The following is a 21,652-nucleotide window of genomic DNA, read 5'->3' as shown; positions in this document are numbered from 1 at the left end:
ACGCTCCACCTCTCATCACTCTAATGAACTGTGGGCATAGGGCAGACCCATGCCGGCATTTCTGCTGCAATCTGTTTGATTGGAGCAATTTACAAATTACCCATAGCCACACACACATGCACAAACCAACACACACACACTCTCTCTCTATTTCTCTTTGTTTCTGTCTCTCTCTCTTTTTCTCTCTGTCTCTCTCTCTCAAAAAGCCGACAATCCTTCACCACACATCCACTCTCCACATAGGCTCTCTCTCTCTTTCCCTCTTTCTATTTCTCTCAGAAAGGCAACATTTGTCAAAGTCTTTTCACTTACCAGATTACAAATTCAAATAAATAAATAAGGCAAAGTTAATTCACCGCAACACAAATAAAGCTGCTTCTTTTCATAACACACACACACGTGTACAGGATTCCGCCAACTTTAAGTTCATCTGCATGCAATAAATGTATAATGCATTGTTTAAAATGCTGTTGTATATTGAGTGCATCTATCTCTGACCTTCATGCATTTTTCATAGATTGTTCCCATACCTGTGCAAAAGTATGAAAAATCGGAAGTCCCTTAAATCATCAAATAAGTATTGATATGCAAATAGCGTACACTCTGAAGCCCTCCACTTTAGTCATTGTAAAGCGGTGACACTTTCTCCCATCTGGAGTGACAGCTTGATGAATGGCGTCTCCTGGATGTGTGTATGTGTGTGTTTTCCATGAGTAAATACACAATGCATGCCTGCTAGCTGTCTGTGTGCACCGGGAGAAAAAATATGAACACTGCGCTGACTAAATTCATATTCATAATGACCTGAAGGTCTTTGAGAAGACAGTACAAGAGTTGAGTGTGGAAACAGACACAGCTGAAGTAGTTGTTGCTGTCAGCAGAGAGGGGTGATAATGTAGTGAGGACTATTACACCCAGTAATTAGTGCACAGGACTATGCCACCGATTATTTTGCGATGTGACTGCGAACAGACCGTTTTCTTGAGTTGGACCACCGAAACACTGTTAGGACTATGTCTTTTGGACCCTCAATCTTCTGCTGTGCTTTCTATATGCACTATTTGTATGTTACTTTTGGAAAAAAGTCTTCTAAAGGAAAACCATGTAAACTGTAAATGTAACCTGTGATTGAGTTTGGAGAATATTGCAAGACAGACGTTAGCCCCCAGAATCTGGGATGACCAGAATGGGGGGAACTGTCTGGGCACTCTAGGCCTTCAGAGGGCCAAAATATTCTAAACATATATAAGCTATATGTTTATATAGATATATATTTTAAACATAATCTGTTCTAATTGTATTTTATCCATAATTTGACAGTCTAAAGAAAATGTTTCTGAAATAAACCAATCAATCCTGGCGATTCAGTTTGTGTTGGAATGTGAAAAGTTACATGAAAAAATCCCCTTTTGTCACCATATCAGAATTTTGCTTTCTCCGTTGTTAGGAGGAAAATGCTATGCAGCTCTGTGATTGGTGGTCCAGCTATGAATTTATAGAGGGCCGATTAATAGTAATTCAATTCACTAATTTCCATTGACAGTAAAATTGACCAATCATATCTTCCCTCTAAATGGGTGGGCTTTGTTATCGCTAACTTTATGACAAGTTCCGCCCGCTGTGGGGAACACGATCACAAGCTAATAAACTAGCTAACGTTAGCTAGCTTTTTGGTTCACTTACAATGGAAGCCGCGAGTAACATTCCCGCTAGTGTGGAGGATATTGTTTCACATTTGTTATAACTTATATGCGCCGTTTTTAAGGTTAACTTTAAATGAGAAGTTGTAGTTAACCAATTCATCCAAAAGGACAGGAGAATGGACTTCGTTTTCAAGTCAAGATCATCAAAGGTAGGCGATGTTATTTAAAAAGGTTTTGGCAGCCGTGCCAACTGACGAATACAGTAGTTGAGGTCAGAGGGCCAAGGTTTAAGAATCACGGTTAGCGAAATGCACAGGATGAGTTGGGATAATTCATGCAAATAAAATCCATGAACGTTTTACACTTTGCACAACATGCAAAAGTCCAGTATTGTTGAGATTAAAGGTGTGCGTTGGCCCATTTATTTGAAATACGGCTTTGGCCGACTTGGGGCTGAGCTATGCTGACATTGCACGTTGAAAATGGGTCTCCGTGTGTAAATGCCCAGTATGCAAGGTAAGTCTTTACGATTTGTAAGTGAGCGAGCTATCAGCCCTAGGGTGGTAATGCTTACTTAGTTCAGAACTGGTGCCAAAAGTCTCAGTCTGAGGCTTCACACTACTGCAACAAAGGTCATGTTGTCTTTTTGGCACATAAATCAGCTTTGTCCTGGACTTGCCTGAATTGATGAAAGTGATGAATGCGCTTGTTCTTAAATTTAGCCTTTATGTTGTCTTTTGACCATGCTGAATTAATTACACCATTCAGTATTAGCATGACCGCTCACCATCAGGCATGGTGAGCCTCAGTAGCACAACACAATGACCTTAGCAAAGCAAACAAAAGCTGACAACATAATGACGATAACTCATAATAAGCTGCAGCCTGAAACGGCACTGCCCTAAGAGATCTGAAATACTTCCGTTGTGAACAACTAGAAGTGCTGCCTTTTGGCAAACATTCAGTCGTTTTGTCAAAGCTGTGGGACATGTTGTTGTGTTACTTGATGTGTTCCACTTAATCTTGCAGTGTTGCACATGTAATAATTGTGTTTGCTTTGTTTCATTTCTGTTCATGCTGTTGTGTTGTGGGTTAATGGTATTATGTTGTCAGCTTTTGTTTGCTTCACTAATGTCATTGTGCTTTGCACCTTAGGGCCACCGTAGGTATGCCTGCAGTAGTATGTGTACTGTGTGTGAGAACAGTAGAGAAGCATGCCTCAGAGTGAATTTGTGTTTTCTATATAGTTCAAGTGTACACAATGTGTCCTGTCCAGAGGGGGTATTTATACTTTAAATCAAGTTGCCTCATGTCACAGAAACAAGAGGAAACCTGCCCTGCAGGTTATTTTGGCACATTGAAGTCTTACACAATTACATGTAAGTGCAGCTATCGTGTGAATGAGGTTAGCCACAGGGCAGTGTGAGGCCATGCAGACCCCCTGGGCGCAGTTTTCAACAGTTCCCCGTCTTTAGGTCAAAGTCAGGAGTGGTATTATCATCTCCTGGTCTGGTCAGGTCTAATTAGTCTGTCTCTCCACACCTTGTGGCGAGGTCACAGTATCGTTGTCAGCCACGCATGTGAAGGACACGATGGGAGAGGTGCATGGAAACAGACATACCATCAGTTTCGCACACAACCACATAAAACATGAGTAAACTGTCTCCTCTGAGAGGGCATTGTGTGTGTGTGTGTGTGAGACTGTGGTAATTTGTGTGTGGTGTACACGTATGTTTGTGGGCATGATTCATGCTGTCCCTGACCCAAGCCACTCTGGGCTAAGACTGATGTGTGCTACAGCTTATTTACAAACAGTGGCAACTTGAGGGGCGATGGGATGCTGTAAGAAAGAACATGAACTGAAGAAACAGTTTCACCACAACACTGGATCCTATTGCTCAATCATATCATGCACAAATGAAGGGTATGACAATACATTTCAAGGCTGTTAAGGACTAGTCTTAAGTCTAGTGAGAGCAAGTTAGCAACCAGAACAGTGCCGGTGTAAAAGGCTTGAAAAGCTTTAGCCAACCCTACTAGTGTGTTCTATTGTAAAGAACTAAGCACAACTTGATGTTAATAATGTGTTGCCCTCTTTAAGTGACTACAAGATGTAAGTCCTGTCTTTGTTTGTGTGATACTCTGACTTAGTATTTTATTCATATGAATCCTTCTGTTTACAAAGCCTGGCAGACAACAGAAGCATTTGCTAATTTGTCATGTGAAAAATGAATGCAGACAGCTTCTCTTGGCCATATTAAAGAGAAATCTCTTTTTGGGGATTTGATGGTTTTTAATTTTCTACTAAAGAGACATTCTGGAACTGAACTGCATCTTGGGTTTGAATGTATCTTCTTCCTGCTACATATAAGCTTCATTTTATGTCCGATTAGAAGGAGCCATGTTTACAGCTATTAAATATGTGCCACTTAGTTTTACATCAAACATTGCCTAAAACTGAGATCTGTACTTTACTAGAGGCAATTGCACTGGTATGCTCTGGTACTTTGGTTAGAATGACTACATTGATTTTGGTCCATTACTTAAATTCATAAACATTCCCCTACAAGTTTATTTCACCTCTGCTAAAGTGTTATTTTAACGATGAGTAAGAGTCTTGAGTTTGTTTTATTTAAAGCTGAATGAACTAATTAAAAATACATTATAGGGGATATTCAGTACATATGTTATAAGTGAGAATCCCTGTAATTGATTAGTCACATATATATATATATATATATATATATATATATATATTGGTGGGAAAGTCACACATATTTAATATACTCAAATTACTTCTTAAGTTAAACCAGTCTCCAATTTAATATCCAGGTGAGCATATGCCATGTTTGTGCCCCTTAAATTGAGGATCAAAATCAACTGAGGATCATGTAACTGTGAGAATTTGCATCATAGGATATAGTGAATTCTAACATCTTACGCTTTTAACAATGGCAGTTTTTGTAGCAAGTTGGATTTAAAGTTGACTTAGTAATAAGTTGTACTCTTGCTTGCTTCTGACTTTATACTTCTAGTTCTGGCTATATTTCAATGACATGACCATGACATTTGTATTTTCCTAAAAGGTGATTTATATTACATTTTCAACATATAAAAAATCTGGACATAATCCTTATAAATCACCAGACAATGTTACATGATAGTTTGTGGCAATGCGTCACCACTGATTGTTATATACCTATATCCTGAAATTGGCTGTTGTCATGAAGGACGTTTTTAAAGTGTACATTCCCTTGTGGGTATGTGACCTGCAGGTCAATAAAACGCTTTGGGCTAGCACTGCATGAAAGCTCAAATCCCATCACAATTTTATGCAGCAGCAATTGTGAATGCAGCATTTCAATGTGAAAAATGAGATAAATTATGTTAAGGCAAAGCAAGCAGCCTGCTGTGAGGTGCAGTACACAGAAAGATAAGAGTAAATCTTGGATTAACATGCAAACAAGGGAAACAGCCAAAAGAGATGAATAACAAAGTGGCCACAGTCTCTGTGCATGCACCGTTAGCTTGCCAGTCTAGTATGCTAGTTGCTAACAACCAACAATACCCACCTTAACAGAAATGCAACTAAATAAATGTTAACAGATTGACTACAAGATGCCTATGGACTATGTAGCTAGGTTAGGATAGCAACAGGCTGATTTTGGAATTTGCTCTAAATCTCTTGCAGGCTCCTGGCTGAAAAAGGAATGTAACTGGTTAGCTTGCTAGTTGGTAAGAGAGTTACAAAAACCTTTCTGGTTGAACAGTTACCATCAATGTATATTCTTAAAGCAATAATTTTTGAAAATCATGATGTTGGTAACCTTAATTAGCCTGGAAAAACTTGCAATGTAGTATACTGTAGGCAATTAATGGGTTGCTCTAGTGTGAGGTACCCGATTCCATGGGTTTAATAGAGCCCATTTTTCTGAAACCCTTTAATTTAATTGACTTTACTGTCAATTTCAAAAAGGTTATATAAACCATTAATAAATAATGGCTCTATATAATTCTGTGTTAAATACAGGTGGAGAGGTATTTTAGCTCAGGTGTTGTGGCTAGAGTACTGAGATACTGTACAGTAAGTTTTCCATATTGGTAATAAGTCTTAGCACTGCTTGATTAACGTGAAAGTAACATGGATTGGATATGGCTTGGTTTGCTTACAGCTTTCAGCAGCACTTACAACATTTAGTAGGTCACATACTGTGGAACTTTGCTCAGTGCTTGTCATTTCTGATTATTATGCTGACTAAAATGGTTTCCTTATTGACATTTTAAGTGTACTGGCTTGAAGGCCAAATGTTCCGAGCTCCCTAACCTGTCATTGGGATGTTACTGAGGATGTAAGGGTTCAAATTGTGCCGACTGACCCCTTTGTCATCATCATTTATTAATTCTTCATTTTTTCACTATGAAGAGCATGAAGGGAGTCTTCTATGAGAACGACCCTGTAAACAGAGTCAGGTTCTAGAGAAGGCTTATCAGACCCCAGCCCACAACATTGCTGTAAAGTAGATCAGACAGCAGTTGCAGAGCATTAACAAGTTCTGAACTTAATGAGGCAAGGGAGCTATTTTATCATATCCTTAAGCAGAGGGTAAGAACTTTCCAATTAATGTATTTGCCGAACTGTAGACAATCATTACAAACAAAGGACATTCAAAAAGTCATTACGATCTCTTATCGTTAACAAGGGGGTGGGGTGGGGGGGCCACAACAGATGCTTCTGTTGGACGTCATAGTTTCACTATCCCCACCCACCATTCCTCTTCCTGTGTTTGTAGTCACATGGTAGTTAATGTAACCTCTATGTGAAGGGATTCTTAATGTCTTGCCTCAAGAATAAGCTGTATTCTTCAATGCTGATTTTCTCAGCCACATATTTGGAATGAAGGCACTAAATAGATTAGAAATTATTTAAACTAACAGGATGGAAACTATTTAATTTACAAATAGAATTTTGTCTTTAGAAAGTGCTTTGTAGTTGTACAGTCAACTGATCGATAGGGCCCCAATGCCTCTAATGAAGCAATTACTCTTTGTTACCCTATTGACCCTTTCATTTTACTCAAGCATTCAAATGAATTATACTATTGTTGTTCTAATGGTGAGCAGGGCCACACTAAACCATAGTATGCAGAAACTGTTAACCCTTTAACCACCCTTTACCACTATTAACCCTGCACAACCCTAACCCTTTACCACCTTAGGGTTGTACAGGGTTAGAGTGGCAAAGGGTTAGGGTCGAAAAGGGTTAAGCTTGCAAAGAGTTAAATAAACGTATGGTGTAGTGGGAGTGTGTGTGGGGCTATTTCATTGATTGCTAATTCTATTTCACAGTATAACGTAACACAATTTTTTTCTCTCTGAACATTGCCAATCCTAAAGGGAACTCATGTGAAAGAAAAAGGAAGACAAGAAGTCTGAAGTGACAATCGCTGGTGTGAGCTTCAGCACAATGAAACACAGACACGTCAAGTTAACCAGATATAAAGAATGGAAGTAGCCAGTGTCCATTTTTACATGAAGACATGACAATGGTCTGTGTAACAAGGGTGAGCCAGCCCTGGAACCCGACTGCTGGAACAGCAACGTGTGTATGAGTCTACAGTGAGTGTGTGGAACATGAGAGGAATTTTTCATGAGTTCAGAGGCAGAACACATTCCCCTTTGATGCATTACCCAAAAATCTCAGCAAGCTTGGAATGATGAGGCTGCCAGTCACCCCTCTGCCCACCCGCCATCCCAGTGGAAAATGAATTACTCCCCTCAGTTCTCCCAGGTGCTTTTGCTTTATTGTTCCCTGCCTCTCCCACACCCTTCCTCCCCTCCACTTCTATGCCACCCATCAAAGGTTCCCACGCAGGAAAAGGTCAGATACCATGCTCAAGAGAGGGAGATCCTTCTGGAACACACCTCCAGAGACACATGTGACAGTATTCATGAGCAAGTGTAGGCATCACCCACTCTGTGTCGTGTCTTCTCGGCACAATACAACCATCTCAGCTCTTGCTGTTAGTCCAAGGTGTGCCGGACTTAGTCATTCATGGCTCTTACAGTATGCCTCAAATGCTAATACGGAAATATGCAGATGAGTTCTTAGCCTCCAGGGAGCGATGAATCAAAATCCCAGGTTTGACTCGACAGAAAAACGCCACAGGAAGAGGACAGGATTTCTGCTTTCCCTGCACATGGCGTCACATCAAGGTGATTTTGAATAATACCCCGGCTGCCGAAACAGCTTGGGAAAAAATCTACCGGGCCCGTTTCATTTTCAAAAGGTGGTTAACTTAAATTGGCTATGTCAATGTGTGGCACAGGAGCAATGTAAATCAGATCCTCTGTATGTGAAAATAAAAAATGTTCATCCCTGGGACTGGTTAACTTTTTTTTTTAAAGGTGACATTTTTGCTTTCCCTGCTAGCTTTGCTTACATAATGCTTTTAGGACTCCACTCAAGAATGGATACTGCAGCGTTGAGTTGGTCTTCTTCCTTTTCCCAGTGCATCTTGTCTGGCTGTGATATGAAATATTAGCAGACACCTGACATCGCCTTGATTCGTTTTTTTCCCCAGCCTAATTTAGATGAGTCCCCCGGCCGTCCTCTTTAAATCAACAGAGTGGAAGAGACAGCAGACGCTCTGTAGTCCCACCACGCAGGCCAGGAAACACACACACACACAAACACACAAACACACACACACACACACACACACACTGCTGTGAGCTATTTATTACACAATGTGACACGGCGTGCCGGAGCTGGACCCCGATCCACACCCTTATGGGGGGAGTCGGTGAGACAGTGGGCTTTGGGGGTTCGCGGGAGGGTGCAAGAGGAAGTCGGTCGACTGAAAGTGGAGAGAGACGGAGCCACGAGTCGGACGAGCGAGGACGCGGCGCTGTGAAAACGGTAGCTTGGGGAGGAGGACGGAAGCAGAGGGCGAAGGGTGTTGGGGGACAGACGGAGGGGAGCATGTGGTGAGGAGGCAGAGATCAGGGGGTAGGTGAGGCAGGAGAGGGGACAGGCGTGGGACCTGGGAGCTCTCCACAGCAGCGGGAAGGAACAGGGAGCTCGTACATTTTGCAGGTCAGCGCTGCCTCTAAAAGCCTGCTGGAGAGACAGGCGTCCCCTCCCACTGGGGCTCCTATGGCCCCGAGTCACGTTGGATTTCAACGAGACAGAGAGGGAGGGAGGGGAAGAGAGGGAGGGAGGTAGGGAGTGTACTCGCGTGACAAAAATCAAGTACTTCAGTCCTCCCTAGACTTTTATCAAGACAAGGAATGAGAACGAGACGTTGGATGTTTGCCATGGGAGCAAAAGAACATCCTCATTGCTAGAGGATACCATTTGGTCTTAAGTGTCAGACAGACCTAACTCATCACAAGAGCAAGTCTGCTTCAATAGTCAAGTCGTTTTTTTACCATACTTTCCAAATGTAATAGTAGTGTCATAGCAACAGAGATTGCTTAGTCTTTGAATGCCATTGAACACACCCAAAGAACTTATATTGCTTATTTGACGCACCTGAGCAACAGTTAACTTGTACAATTAATGTACAAGCCTGTAAGTCAATGTACAGGCCTGTTATGTCTATCAATAGATGGACAGTGGACTATAGGCTTGCATGATAAACTTAATGTTTGGACAGGTATTGATCCTTTTGTCTTCCTTCAGGAAACACAACAGGTCTTCATACTTTCTCAATTTCTTCTCCAAATTCAAATATTTTCTTTCTTTTCCGTATTCTTGTTTGGAAATCCTGGCTTGCCTTTCAGAGGAAAGCAGTTCAGACCAGATGCAAAGAGCCCACACAAGAAGCAGAGTCTGGCAAACCTGTGTTTAGTGTGATGGACAGCAGGATGTCATGTCAGGAGAAAAGTGGCTCCATCTTGTTTGACACACAGATACCCAACCTTCATCCACCTTGCCTGGTCCTGTAGTATGTGACTTTCTGGGCATTGGTGATGAAATCCTGTTCTGAAGATGACAGATTTTGCTGTGGTTCAGTCTGAGCTTCAGTAATTGTTTCTACCTGATGCTTGAAGTAGACCAAACTTGTATTATTGTCAAAATCACAACTCTAAGAAAGGTTTTAACAACCTTTATAGTTTGAAATCTGGTTTCGTTTATTTAAACTTATTTGATGATTTCGCTAAAATAACCAAAGGCCAAACCAATCATATATTGATACGCTGGACGCTTCAAGGGACACTTCTGGATGGCTCTGGAAAAAGACATATCTCTGCAGAGAGCCTGCGGCCAGGTCTCACTCTGCTGGAAGGTGACTGTCAGACACCCCAAGTGTAGTTATTTGACTGAGGGATGCTCAAAGATAGTCACCACAGGCTTCAACCCATGCCCACTCCTCCCTCAGGAAAGTCATTTCTGATTGGACTTTTCTGGGCTCTAAGAAACTAGCAGAATAACTGATAGCATAAATATGGTATAGGAAGAGGGATTCCTCCAGGATGGCAAACATGTCTTGATATTTATATCAGCACCAGTTTAGATCTGTGATCTTTTATCACCTCTCCCCTGATCTGGACAGTGAATGATATCAAGCACGTCCAAGTCTTTCAAAGGTGTGAACCCTTTTCTTGCGAGCAAGAGCAGCAGGTCTCCCTACAGGATCTGTTCAACTATGCAGTTTGGCGTGATTCAGAAATGTTTGCCTTGCTGTGCTGGCCAACAGTCAACAGTGATTGCATCATACTTAACCCTGCCAATATCTTTACAGTGTTCCTCATGTGAGCAACTTCATTCAGTGGACAGGGGCTATGGAGAATACAATGAAGTTGCAAGATGGTGAGCCAGTCTTAAACTGGGGGCGGTCGTTCTAACTATTACCCTAACCCCCCACCCCCCACACCTGTCTACGGGCCTGGCTAAAGTAGGGAGAGCTTCTAGGCAAAGGATTATCGTTGGTGCCAGTGTTGCATTTAGAAGTAGCTGTTGAGAGACTTGTTTCGAAGCATTGACATCTTTGATCTTTAGACCCATCTGTGGCTTGATCTTTTCAGTGATTCCCCGGCTTACCTTTCAAAGTGGTAGACACTCTTTGTTGCTGACCTTCAGCCATTTTGTGTTCAAAAGGTTGTCACAATGTCAGTCTGGCAAGCCGACATTGAGCTTGTAGCTTCAAGTTAGCATCACTAACATGATATTGATAGACAACTTGGTTTAGGCCAATGTATGCTAGACCTGTGTATGACAATGTATGCAATACATCTCCATTCTTCAAGTCAAGCTTGCATTATGTGATCACAATGTCTTCTTTTCTGTGTTTGGGTGATTTTTTTTTTTTTTTACAATGCTTTTGTCACAACAGTCCTTTGAGTTTTATTGTGATTTAACGTTCCAACAAACATAAGTTCACCTGATGGGAATCTTCCTTTACTCTTTCACGAGAGCATCCTCAAAATGTGGGTTTCGCTTTTTGAAAAATGCTGTGATTTGATGCTGAAGTACCCAAAGGCATTTTGCTAAAGTTTGGACCATTTTCTCTAAGAGGGAAGTCAAAATCATCTGTAGGTGAAGACTCTGGTCCTCCTGATAACTCTCTGACCTGCACACAATAGATACTAGGCAAAGGAATAGTATATACCTATACAGTATGTTGCTGGATCTAGTTGGCCAAAAATGTGTACCAGAAACCTAACACTATATTTATGTGGTGCTCACAGGTCAAGCAATGCAAATGCTGTTGTTGCACATGTAGAGTAATCACAGGTGCATTCCAAAATGCCTCTGGCTGTTCAGTTGTTAATGCACATGCTATGCCTTCAAGGCAGCAAAATACATCTTATATAAATATTGAAATTGCAAAGTAGATGGAAAAAAGAGCAGTAATCAAACAAAAATGCATACAAATTCAGTTTCTTTTCATTTTGGTTACCCTTTAGCTGAAATACATTTCCAATCTTACTACATTTAGGCCTATCTAACAAATCAACCTATATTTACACAAGTAACATCATATCTTTCACGAGTATATAAACTAAGTTTTGGAGCTTTACTGAAAAACTCCTAGACAATAAGAGCCTTTGAAGTATCATTGTGACTGACTGTGACTTGGTGCAACTTGCTGTAATTGTTGTGGCAGAGTTCCGATGAGGCAGAGGCTAAGCTGCAGACTGACCTACATAGCTGGACAGGATCAGAATGCTTTAACATTCTGCCTGTCTGACTCTCTCTCTCACACTCCACGCTTATTCATCTGTTTCTCTCTCTCGTGCTCTCGCCGTTTAGTCTGTTCATTCTGCTCTTCTAGCCCTCTCTGCCTCTGTTTCTGATTTCCTCTTTTGTGCCTTCCTTTTTTGCTCTCTTCCTTGGCCATAATAAGTAGGGCCAAGCCTCCGAACCGTGGCATTGGCAGGAGCTGGCTCCTTTCATCTATATATAGTTCGCCAATTTTCGCGAATCAGTTCTCTCTTTTTCTCTTCCTTCTGTCTGAGTGTCCGAAAGTTCTCCATTGTTGTTTTTTTTCCCCCCCCTTTGGTCTGATCCTTCATCTGTGCGGCACCAAATTGTCCGTTACATGAGGAGCTGTACCATGGAACACATTGTTGACTTAGTGAACAAGAGCTTTGAAGGGTTCTCTTAGAATGAAATTCAATTGATCTGCTGAGAAACTCGCGATGCAATGTTTTGGATCGTGTTTTTAAAATCTACCCACATTGCGCCAATTATAATGTGGGGGGCCACAAGGGAACGAAGGAACAAGACTGCTTCCTCACATTAGAACGTCAGGGGTTACAAATCAATGATTCCCCTGATGACTGTGAAGTGATTGTTTTGACTTGTGTTCCCTTTCCTCAAAGTCATCTGCTCCTATCCCCTTGCCAGCACTCCCAGCTCTAAAATAATCTGTCTTTATCTTTATATATTTCAGTCATGCACACACGCATATACACACACACACACACACACACGCACTTTTGCAAAACAGAGAAAGTTCAACTATACATATTACATTTGACACAACAGTTACAGGAGAGACTCAATAACTCCTCTTGCATCTGTGAATGAGGGCAGTGTCGTGGGAAGTTGACTCTGGTTGCCATTGCCGATAGAAATGGCTGTGGGGAGAGGTTAAGTCCTTGGGTTTCCAGATGTGCCTGAGGTGTGGATCATTTAGAAAGGAAGTCACTCGGTAGGTTGCCAGATGTGTCCTTGTGTTGTGAAGCAGAGTGACATCCGGCTGGCCGTGCGTCAGGTACTGGGGCCATTCCTGCCTTCTTCTGTCATTTCTGGTTTCAAGGTTTGACGCTCAGTGACGTAACTGCTCTGCTTACCAGCCTACAAAATTCCCTTCTAAACCATAGACAGTTGCATATATTCTGTCACCTACTCACATGAAGTACATTTCAATAGATTTGAAGGGCTCCTTTCAGGCTTTCTAAACACATCCAAAGAGTAGTAGATATATGGTGACTGGGTAAGACCAAATGATATTCTGCATTTTTTACACAATTAATTATAGTTTATATTCTGTGTGACATGTCTCCAAACATTAACTCTCCTCTCCCATGACGATACTGAAATTGATTCTGATATATTTTCTTTACATACACTATCAACCTGTATGAGGTGAGCTGAAGAGAAGCTTCTTTGTGGCAGGTTAGGGCACGAAAAAAAGGACAATTTAAGAAAGTTCAGAATCCATTCTGATTTCGATCCTGTCTGACTGTGTTAATGGAGGGAGATGGCTGGTGCTAAAACCCCTCTGGTCTCCCCGTAGAGCACCCCCCAGCACTGGAAGACCACTCATGGTTTCCTCTGAGCGAGGTGTGTGTGTGTGTGTGTGTGTGTGTGTTTGTGGGTGTGTGTGTGTGTCCTCTCAGGGGGACGCACGATGACAGGGGTGCAGTCAGTCAAGACGAAAAAGGGAAAATGGTGTGGACGCGTGAGTTTGTCCATGCGCGTGCACATTAGTTGGTTTGCCTCTGAACAATAACTGTGTAGGTTACAAAACGACCGAACCGCAATAAAGATCAGTTATTGACTTCGATTCCCAATACACTACGTTTTTGACCGTGTAGAATGTGACTAATTCTCTTTCTAGCCTTTTCCCTCCCCCTCTTTTCCTCTCTCGTTCCGTCTTTCTCACAAGGCACAAAATGTGGCAGGTAAAATGGACTCCATCAGTCATGTACAGCTCGGCCTGTCCCTCCCTCCATAGCAATGAGGTAACTTAGTATGGAGAAGCCCTCAGGAGGGTAGCAAGGGACCGGCCTGATTCTGATGACAAACCCAGATAAACCCTTCCTAATGCCATGACCCTTAACCACAACTTCAATATTGCATTGGTGCTTCAGCCATTTAATATTTATGATGGAGGATTGCAAAATGGAATCAGAAGCAAAAAATGGTAGGCCTGTTTATTGTGTCGCTGTATCCGGTGTGACAGAGGAAGGCACTTTAGATGAAGTTGGTGAACCTAGTTTCAAGTTCGGAGATAAGTGTCTGAGGAACTTTGAAATGTTGGTAACTACATGACGGTTGGATTTTCATCGCAAGGGTGACCTGCAGTAGTTTTTTTCAATTATGTAATATGTTAAATATATGTACTAGCCCCATTCGAATATATGAGAATCCCTGTTCTCCGGTATTTAGGCTGATGTTGTTGCCCGAGTACATTACATAACATCTAAGGTCATGAGGACATAGAAACAGAAGGCGTTTCTGTTTCGCATCTAACTTTCTAATGACAGCAAAGTATAGAAAACTCCCATATTAAATGCCAGTCAGCATCAGGAGGATAAGTTAGGACGTGTTTACAGTGAAATGATGCATCTCCACGTGCTTAAATCAGTCTATCAAAGCAAATGTTAAACCATCATGTGTACTGTAGTGCAACGCAAGCAAAAATCGGTTCCCTTATGGGGATTCAGATGGAGTAGGTTGTATTTAACACATCAACATCTTTTCACAACGAGGTTTTAAGAACCCCAATAAAACACAACAACCGTGTGTGCGCATAAACTCTGAAGCGTAATGCCACTCCCACTACTGGTGAGGCGAAGGTTTTCCATCACCCCCCACCCCCCCCACCTCTTCCCCTCAGCCTCCTTCTCTCCTCTCCAGCAGGGAAAAGCACTCGAGCGCCACAGTGTTTGAGTCTTAAAGCTGTGTTTCTCATCCCTAATTAGCTTGTTCCTTTTCAGAGTCCATAACAACGTCTCTTCAGACCAGATGAAGTTTAATGTTGCTGCTGCAATGCAATGCCCCCCCCCCCCCACACACACACACACACACACACATTTTTTCCCCCTCTTTCGTTCCATTCCGCACACCATTGCTTTTCATTCCTCCAGACTTCACTCTGTCAGAGATAAAAACAAGCTGGTACTGCTGGGAACTTGTTGGTGATGCAATGGGTCCCTTCATTTCATCATGCAGACGCGCTGATCGCTTGGAGGGGGCCAAAAGTTGCTTCCTGCCAGCCCCCCCCCCCCCCACACACACACACACACTCACTCACACCCACACTGATAACCCTCTTACACACATCCTGGCTCTCTCTTTATGCAAACTTGTTGATTGATTTTTACCCAAACTACATCGCAGACAAAATATTCCCTCAACTCCCTCTCCCCTCGAATGGCTGTTATAAATCTATGGGCGAGTATGGTGCTCGAGCAATAACTTCTGTTATGATGTGTAACCTTCAAGGTTTTCCCTGGAAGTTTGGGGAGGATAGCTGCTGCATAAATTGTCCCTTAAGCTTCTTTAACAGTCAGAGAACTGCAACGCTATTAAGAGGCTTGCATAATTTGCAGTGTGTGTGTGAGTGTGTGTGTGTGAGTGAGTGAGTGAGTGAGCAGCAGAGCTCAGGGGAAGGAAGCTTGCATTTCATAAGCAATTTGGAGTATGGAAAATGACATTGTGATAAGCCCATAATGTTCCACCTAAGGGTGGGGAGGGGGAGGAGGAGCACACATTTCTGCTTTTGTTTAAGCTCTGTCCGAAATGTTGTCTCTCTCTTGAGTTGCCTTTAGATTTGAAGGGTAACATCAGAATTGTCAATGTCAAGCAATTATTGGAAACCATCGCTCAAAGAAGAACTGTAACACACAGACACACACACACACAAACCCTGTTCCCTCACACGCTTCTTTAGGCCTACTCACTGACACTAATCACCCCCCTCCCCCCAAAGTGCTTTGTTCTCTTTTCCTCTCTAACAATGTCTAGACAAAACTATTCCTCCCAATCCTGAGTCACTCACCCCCGGACATTGTAAATACATGACTGAGCATTGGGCGTTTTTGTATTTTATAATGGTTTGCAACAAAGCTGATGCCGTCTTAATGGATGTAAATTGAAACACTTTGCATTCGGTGCTGTGTGTTGACTGCATTTGAGAACGTGTCTGAAACCAAAAAGAAAATCTGCTCGTCACCTTTCAACATTGTAGCATAAACGAGGACATTGGCTCCTTTATTCTCCAAATTAGTCCTATTTTTCCATTTGAGTTTTGTTTGATTGTCAGGTGTGATTCACTGCATCAGCAGATATGAAAATGTATGAAATTAGCTGAAATATCTGTCTCTCTCCTTCACTCTCCCTCCTTCTCTTCCTGTCCTCTCTCTCCCTCTTCATATTTCTCTTCTCTCCTCGCTGTCTCTCCCTTTCTCTCTCATCACCCCCCTCTCTCTCTCACTCGCTCTCTTTCTGCCATCATTGTGGGCCTTTTTATGCCTCAGCCTTACCTCATGAGAATATTGAGTCAGTCTTATTTTTTCCCTGAACAGGGACCTTGCTTCCTCCCCTTTCCCCTGTGCAGACACTGTTACATGGTGGCCACAATCCCCCAGAGAGCCCTGCATGGCGTCGTTCCTCAAACATGTCACATTCCCTGTCCGCCTCCCCCCCTCCCCTTCCATGACTGACCACGAGCGCTCTGAATCAGCTGTCTTGTGGGACATGTCTTTCTAACCCTCAAGCTATCCTCGACACAAACACTATCTTTCACACACACACACACACACACATACACAAACACGCGCCCACACACAAATCCCATTTCTGACCCTAACTGCTGCGCCAAGGAAATACAAAAATTGCTAAATAAAGAATAAACAATATAACCTGTGTAAGCATAAAAAGTGGTTGTGAGCCATGTTGCTGAAATGACAATTAACCCCTGACAAGCTACGACGTGGGAAGAGTATTAATGGCTGAATCGCTCGGACACAGCAAGTGCAGGCTGGACTTGAGCAGGGCTTAGCTCAGGGTATGAGTTGAGGGCTGGGGAGGTAGGAGGATTATAGTCCAGTTTACTGACAGATTTGACAAAATTACAAGGTTATGCCACTGGCTGAGAAGTTCTCCTGAGAAAAAATGAGCCATACAAGATGACTCCCTAAAGTATTTATACATGTGTATATATAATGTATATGTGTAAGCTAAGGATAAAATACCACGTCATGGAATCCGAGGTGAAACTGGGCTTATCTGGCATGCGCAGTGGATTTGCACTCCAGGAATATGGGTCCATACATGTTAAGTAAAGGCCGATTGACACTCAAAATATAGTGTTTACTATTTTCTGAGCAGACAATGGTAGCATATACAAACACGCACTCGTACTCAAGGAGCAGCAGGTAATAACTATGTTGGCATATAGGATTCTGGAGTGGATTTTTTTCAATACATCCTGAATCTAACAAGATGTTAGATGAGTCACAACACAGCCACCGGTCGGGTATTAGACAAACCCCAGCATCAGAGCAGACACTAGGCAGCGAACTCATACCTCACATCATTTTAACATAACATCCATTCTGAAGGGTGCCTTCCTTGTTTGAGTGGCCTGGCCTGTGGCACAGACAAGACAGGCTCATGTCCCCATTAGCTGGAGATGTCTGGGACCTGTTACCAACATGCAGCCACAGAGTGCGTGTGCATGTGTGTGTCCATGTCCGAGTGTGTGTCCCACAATGAGTAGAAGGGTGTGTGTGTGTGTGTGTTTGTATGTCTCTCTTGAGAGAGAGAGAAAATCATTTTTCATTATGCAGCGTTGGTTAGTGCGCTGTACAGGGGAGAAGATTTAACTTCTTTTTTTTTTTTACATTTAGTCATTTAGCAGACGCTCATATCCAGTGCGACAGTAAGTACAGGGACATTCTCCCCGAGGCAAGTAGGGTGAAGTGCCTTGCCCAAGGACACAACATCATTTTCCACGGCCGGGAATTGAACCGGCAACCTTCAGATTACTAGCCCGATTCCCTAACCGCTCAGCCATCTGACTCCAGAAGTTAAGCCGGCTATTAAGTGAAATCAACTTTTAGTATACTCGGATCACAAGGGTGCCTCGTCACGCGAGAATCCCAGCATCACTTTACTCTGTGCTCTGTTTATATGGTCTTGACAGATGCTGATTAATTACTGGCAGTGAGACGCTCCTCACGCTAACCTAGTTTAGTCTGTCGTGGAGAAGGACAAGGAGAGAGAGGAGAAGGGAGCCAGACAAGAAGTGGGGCTGAGGGCTTACTTGTGAGAAAGAGATGAACGAGGCGAGAGAGGGAGAGAAGGGTGAGGGAGACCAATGAGAAACACGTTGTGGGGACACAGTGCGACACCAGGGAAGGGGGGAAGGGGTGGGGGACTGGGTGGTTGGTAGAGAGGGGACATTAATGCACATTTGGCTGAAATGGAAATGATTCAAGTGGAAAAATCAATATAAATGAAAATGACACTGACGGCAACAATCTAAAAATGTTCACTCTGTACCTGGCCATAGACGCGCAGAATAATTGGGAAAGCTGAGCATGTGATTTAAAATAACTTTCTCATTAATGTTGCATTGAAACCTGCATAACCACATATTTGTTTTTCCCCCCTAAGGAGTCACTGTGTACCACGAAGAAACTGTACAATATGCAAATCTGACAGAAAATATCAAAGACTAGAAAACCCTTTTGTTACCTAGCTCTCGTGAAGCGCTCCCAGTCAAACTTGTTCGTTTCCATCAACATCAGAGCCGTGCTCCGTATTAAAATGGAGAAGTCATGGAAAATTGCTACAAACTAGAAATACATGTGTAATAAATATTTAAATCTATGATCTGCCATTTATATAAAACTTGGTGTGAGTTTAGGGTGTTTAGGGGGCTGATTGTGAACGATGCTTAACTGGTTTCACTTAACAGGCACTGTCCAAGGTTCTGAAATGTATTTTCCCTGCACTTGCTGCAATAGCAACCTGTCTGAGAGAGAGAACTGACCCAAGACAAGACATGGTTTTGAGCTCGCAGTGGTTGAATCCAGCCAGTCAGGAGCTGATTCAAGATGACCATAAAAAGAGATCAAGCTAAGTGTATATGTGTTGCTTGGCTTCTGATCTCCCAAAAGCTTTAAAAGAGCAATCATAAACACCAGATCTACAAGTATGTTATCTATATATTCATAGACACCAGGACACATACAAACTGGGTTTCTGCTAAGTCGATGAGTCGATGAGTCTGTAGCATGAAGCAATTTGATGCACAAGTCCACAACTTGACCAGGCCCAGACCTGCATTGACGGACACACATACTAGTGCACATTCATGCACGTGCACTAGCACAACAACACCCACCTGGACTATGGGCCCCTGACACTCAAGGCCAGAAATATCGGCCAACCCTAAATGAAAGCAAACATTCCTTTAAGCTAGCAGAATCCCTGTATTTAATTGGCTGTCTGCTCCCCCAGTCTTGGCCAGGTGGCTGGATAGCAGAAGTGGTTTGACAGCCAGGAAATCCTCTCCACCCTGGTGACTGGTGACTGCTCCACTCTTAATTGTCATGCACCTGTCATTTCTCAGCCCCATTCGTTCCTCAAGCACAGAGAGAGAGAATGAGATAGAACGAGTTTGATATGAGAGAGAGAGAGAGAGAGAGAGAGAGAGAGAGAGAGAGAGAGAGAGAGAGAGAGAGAGAGAGAGAGAGAGAGAGAGAGAGAGAGAGAGAGAGAGAGAGAGAGAGAGAGAGAGAGAGAGAGAGAGAGAGAGAGAGAGAGAGAGAGAGAGAGAGAGAGAGAGAGAGAGAGAGAGAGAGAGAGAGAGAGAGAGAGAGAGAGAGAGAGAGAGAGAGAGAGAGAGAGAGAGAGAGAGAGAGAGAGAGAGAGAGAGAGAGAGAGAGAGAGAGAGAGAGAGAGAGAGAGAGAGAGAGAGAGAGAGAGAGAGAGAGAGAGAGAGAGAGAGAGAGAGAGAGAGAGATGAATTTAAGATGATTGCAGAGTACATTGCCTCAGGGTTTGTGCATCCTGCCACTGCTTCTAATTCAAAACACACAAGCACCCAAGCTGCATTTGAAGGTGGAATATGTGTGTTTGTGTATTTAAGTGTGTGTGTTTCTGTCCTACTTCTCCAATTTCTTGCGCTAACAACCGTCCGTAAAATGTAAATCAATGTAAAATCCATTACGAATTTCAACATCCCAGATTGCTGATGTAATCGCTGGTCACAGTCAGAATAGATTTGCGTGTTGGTCACAGCTACCCAGGGCACATCCTGCCCGTCCCATACCCTGCCGACACCAGCAAGACCCATGTGGACCTCCCCTCCCCAGAGGACTTCATGCTGGTCCCTCTACACTCCACGCTCATCAGCACAGGTGCAGCTGCCACATCAGAGACCCCCGACTCTCAGATCATCCCAGCCTGATCAAGCATCCGGGGAGCTTGTCGTCGGGTACACGCCTTCAAAGGTTGGCTGTGTGGGTCCCTGTGGGAGATGGGAGGAGAGGCGGGAGAGGGTATTTTGAGGGTGACACGTGACTATAAAGTTGCCTGTCTGTCAAGAAGACTGAAGGTTTGTGTGCATGCACAGGGGTGGAGGGGGGACACGCTGTCTTGTCTGATGATGTAATACCCGTGTCAGCAAGCGCTCCGTCTGAAGCTGGAGCGGAGTCGAGGTGAGCGTTGCCCCATGTTCCGTGTCGGAGGCTTAGCTTGGGTCCCGTTTAAAATATTAGAGGACAAATGTTTACAGCTGTTGGCTTCCCAAGTCCTCGACTCATTCTTTACTCAGCTTATGCGATAAATCCAAACAATTTGGGTTTGACATTTAAGAAATCGCCATCGTCCAAGTCAAAATATTTTTAGATGAGTCAACATATGATGTTTTCCGTACAAGTGTCGATGACTCAAATGGCAGAGGAGCTGGCTCTTCGACTCAAGAGGCCTCTTACTCTACTATCTCACCTTCAAGCCCTTGGCACTCAGCGAGCTTAACAGCAAATTAGAGCTCCCTCATACAACAACACACTGCGCACAAGCTCTGAAGCATCGCTCAAACACTCAGTGTTGCACACACACACACAAACACACACACACACATACACATAGGACTACGATGTAGGATTCCCCTCTGGAACAGATGAGATGGATGAAGGGGTCAATAAGTCTCAACGTTTTATAATTAGGAGGATGAAGTAAGTTCTCATGCTCCTTCACTGAGAGATTCCTAAAAACATAAGAGTAATCAAATTAAACACTTAGGATGAGTCGCTATGAATGAACTTCTAACTTGGTCATTTTTATGGCTGCATCAATATAAATGTTTCTATGTGGACAAACACTAAAATAATATAAATTGTTATTGATTACAATTACCTTACAAGTTGAACTTGTTTTGGTCAGTACCTGCAATTGAGATGAATCTCTCCAACAAAGAGATCAGGTCTGCTCATAACTCCTGGGTCAGATCAATTCCGATACAGGAGCAGAACAGGAATCTTCAGGAAACGTTCTGAAAGGATCTTTGGAAACAAGGAGAACCACCGTTTTTAAAGAATCCAATCAGTGGTATAAAATCTATCAACAGATTAAATTAAATAGGGATGGATAAATGGACAGACCCGGACTATTTTCAATATTTAAACCAAAATATTGTCCAAGAACATCAGTTTTTCCCCTATTTTGTGGCCGGTTGTGTTGTATTCAGGTGTGACGCTTCCTGATATGTGTCACCTTGTTTATTGGTCTTATTCAACTGAGCTAGATCTGCAGG

The 21,652-nt window shown here is 42.9% G+C and overlaps 1 long non-coding RNA gene across 2 annotated transcripts in view; it reads left to right on the top strand.

The window, feature by feature from the left end:
- Positions 1 to 1,560: 1,560 nt before the first annotated feature.
- LOC146302188 (uncharacterized) overlaps positions 1,561 to 21,652 on the top strand; it is a 164,113-nt gene continuing 144,021 nt past the window's right edge. Inside the window, exon 1 of one of the 2 annotated variants that reach the window (XR_014755886.1) lies at positions 1,561 to 1,852. This is a non-coding gene — a long non-coding RNA (uncharacterized LOC146302188). The remainder of the gene's footprint in view (positions 1,853 to 21,652) is intronic. The other variant, XR_014755880.1, reaches the window with a different exon arrangement.

Source organism: Hypomesus nipponensis, chromosome 1, assembly GCF_054491055.1.
Source record: "Hypomesus nipponensis isolate SF chromosome 1, ASM5449105v1, whole genome shotgun sequence".
NCBI lineage: Eukaryota > Metazoa > Chordata > Actinopteri > Osmeriformes > Osmeridae > Hypomesus > Hypomesus nipponensis.
This window is presented reverse-complemented; position numbering and strand designations above follow the sequence as displayed.